Raw genomic sequence first — 3260 nt, 5'->3', positions numbered from 1 at the left:
GAGCACTGGAAACCTCAAAACCCACCCACTCAGTGACAAATTCCTCCACCAAGGTCACACCTACTTCAACAAAGCCACATCTTCTAAGGGTACCACTCCTTATGAGTTTTTGGGGCCAATTACATTCAAACTACCACAGGACCCCCTCTGGATATGGGCTAACCTTTACCATAGACCACAAATGGGCTAAGCTACCCATGAATAATCCCACTGAATATCCATACTCTCATTTTAGAGTTCAGGGACTTCTGAAGTCAGAAACAGTCAGAGCTGAGATTTGACTAGAGTGATGTTGTCTTGCTCTACTGTGACTCAAAAGGATTGCAAGGTTGAGCAGCACCTGTTAAGACCCTGGCTTTTGCCAGGCAGTGGTAGTGTATGCCTTTAATCCTAGCACTCCCAGCACTCGGGAGGCAGAGACAAGCAGATCTCAGTGAGTTCGAGGCCAGTCTGGTCTACAAAGTAAATTCCAGAACACCAGGACTGTTACATAGAGAAACCCTGTCTCAAAATAAAACAAAAAAAGCCAGGCAGTGGTGGCACATGCCTTTAATCCCAGCACTTGGGAAGCAGAGACAGGCAGATCTCTGTGAATTTGAGACCAGCCTGGTCTACAAAAGCTAGTTCCAGGATAGCCTCCAAAAGCCAGAGAAACCTGTCTCGAAACCCCCGACACCCAAAAGAACCCCCCCCCAAAGACCCTTGAAGAACAGTTTGTAAGAGAGTTTGAGAAGACCTGTCGGGGCTGTGTTACTGTGGCAACACCATCTCTCTCTCTCTCTTTTTTTAAATTATATAAAAATATGGACCGCTTCACAAATTTTCATGCCATCTTTGCGCAGGGCCCATGCTAACCTTCTCTGTATTGTTCCAATTTTAGTATATATGCTGCCGAAGCGAGGACAACACCACCTCTCTTGCTGTGGGCACATACATGGGCCTAAGGGGCTGGACAACCACAACTAGTTGCAATTGAAGTGGCTGCACAATTTGGGGTTTCAGGGAATTGAATGAGACCTCAGACAGGCCCAGTGTTGTGAGGTCTCCTGGACTTACCCCATCCCAGTCAGATACAGGTGCCTATTCCTGCTGGGGCCACATCCAGCAGACAAAGCATGTAGGACAACCCTCATCACAGAGTGTCCCACCCAATACTAATGACCTTCTGTGGCTCCAAGGAATCTGCCCACCTAATTAAACAACACTGGTGGGATGGACATAGTATTACTGCCATAAAGTATTCCCCCCACCTTCTCACCCCCCACCCCCCCACCCCCTCACCCTCCTACCCCCACCCCCCACCCCACCCCCCGTTACCCCCGCCAAAAAAAAAAAACCCATCAGGCTAACAAGATGGCTCAGGCATTAGGGCACTTACAACCAACATGCAGGAAAACCACTTGTACATATAAAATGAAAATAAATAAACCTTATTAAATAAAGAAAGGAAATTTTAAAAGTTTAAAAGGTGCTTGTGATTTAGCTCAGCTGGTTGAGTACTTGCCTAGCATGAAGCTCTGAATTCTAATCCCACTGCCACACAAACCAAGCATAGTGGCTCACATCTGTGGTCTCAGCACCAAGAAGGTAGTATTAATCCTGCTGGTCAAGAATAAGACCACTACCACAATTTTTGAGGTAAATTTGAAGCAAGCTTTACTAAATGCTGGTCAGATTGATGGACACAGGTCAGGTCCACATCTAGGACTCCCAGACTATGACACCAAATTACAATAGTCAGAGGCATATAAAGGCAAAACCCCAAAGGCTGCATACTTCTTGTGTTCATCCAATCAGGGGCAAGTATACATTCTGATGTATCCTGTCTTTATTCCATCCCAGTATGCTGTGATCAAGCACATCCTGTGCAGTTGGGGCAACCAAGCTTGTTTACAGAAGTGAAAACAGGTGGCTTGTCATCTTACATGAACAACAGCCCCCAGCATTCCAGACACAGATATCTGTTCTTGGTCAAGTAAGTCTTTTTTGTTGTTGTTTTTTGAGACAGGGTTTCTCTGTGTAGCTTTGGAGCCTATCCTAGCACTCGCTCTGGAGACCAGGCTGGCCTGGAACTCACAGAGATCTTCCTGCCTCTGCCTCCCAAGTGCTGGGATTAAAGGCATGTGCCACCAACGCCCGGCGGTCAGGTAAGTCTTACAGGTTAGAGGGTGTGTGCGTGTGTGTGTGTGTGTGTGTGTGTGTGTGTGTGTGTGTGTGTGTTTGAGACAGAGTTTCTCTGTGTAGCTTTGACCTGTCCTGGAGCTAGCTCAGGCTGGCCTCAAACTCACAGAGATCCACCTGGCTCTGCCTCCCAAGTGCTGGGATTAAGGGCATAAGCCACCACCACCCAGTTTTATAGATCTCTTAAACACAATAATTTAAACTTAAAACATAACTTTAGCTATCACAGTAGAAGCTGAGGTAGCCTCAAAAAGGCCAGAAATTCAAAGTCACCCTTGGATACATACTGAATTTGGGGCCATCCTGGGCTATGGGAAACCATGTCTCAATATACAACAAATAAAAACTTATCTAGGCATAGTGGGTTATTGCTTATAATATTACCTCCCAAGAGGCATGAGACTCAGGATCAAGAGTCCAAGGCCATATCTTTGATCCCAGCACCAGGAAGCAGAGGCAGGTAGATCTCTGTGGGATGTGAGTTTGAGGCCAGCCTGGTCTACATAGAGAGTTCCAGGCTAGTAGAAATTACATAGTAAAACCTTGTCTCAAAAAAAATAAATAAATAAAAATAGAGTCCAAGACCAGCCAGAGCTTCGAGACCATATCAACTCTCCCCTTTGTCCCCTTTGAGTGACAGAGGTCTTACCTAGTGTGTACCAGGTCCTTGCAATACCATAAGGAAAAACTAACTGAACAAAACCTTCCCCATTATTGTCCTGTTACAAGCATCCATTTGTTCAGCAAGTCTCTTCGCTGGCTGATAGCTGGAACTCAGCAATTAGCAAGGACCTGAACATAGCCTTCTGCTCACATTCCCAGTGACCTCTGTGGGAGGCACATATTCCATTAACAGTGGTCACAACCCAGGAATGCTGAGGGTAAAGCCTGATGGAAATGTGTCTCTGAAACTCTAAGAATGGCAAAGATGAAGGGGCAGGTTGGGGACACTGACAGAGGAGAGACCTGAGCCCTAGGTCTGTGTCACACACACAGTAGTCTGGAGCCAGTTAATGAGAGGCCTTGAAGGCAACAGAGAGTTCTTCCAGGTTCTGACCTGTACTCAACACCATAGGGCT

General features: G+C 46.4%; 1 non-coding gene across 1 annotated transcript; it reads right to left on the bottom strand.

The window, feature by feature from the left end:
• Positions 1–797: 797 nt before the first annotated feature.
• Positions 798–904, bottom strand: LOC113834522. Its single transcript, XR_003483086.1, has one exon. It is a non-coding gene; the product is annotated as a U6 spliceosomal RNA (small nuclear RNA).
• Positions 905–3260: the final 2356 nt, after the last annotated feature.

Source organism: Cricetulus griseus, chromosome 2 (genome assembly GCF_003668045.3).
Source record: "Cricetulus griseus strain 17A/GY chromosome 2, alternate assembly CriGri-PICRH-1.0, whole genome shotgun sequence".
In the NCBI taxonomy this organism is placed as follows: domain Eukaryota; kingdom Metazoa; phylum Chordata; class Mammalia; order Rodentia; family Cricetidae; genus Cricetulus; species Cricetulus griseus.
Note: the sequence above shows the minus strand (reverse complement) of the source record. Positions and strands in the feature narration are given on the sequence as shown.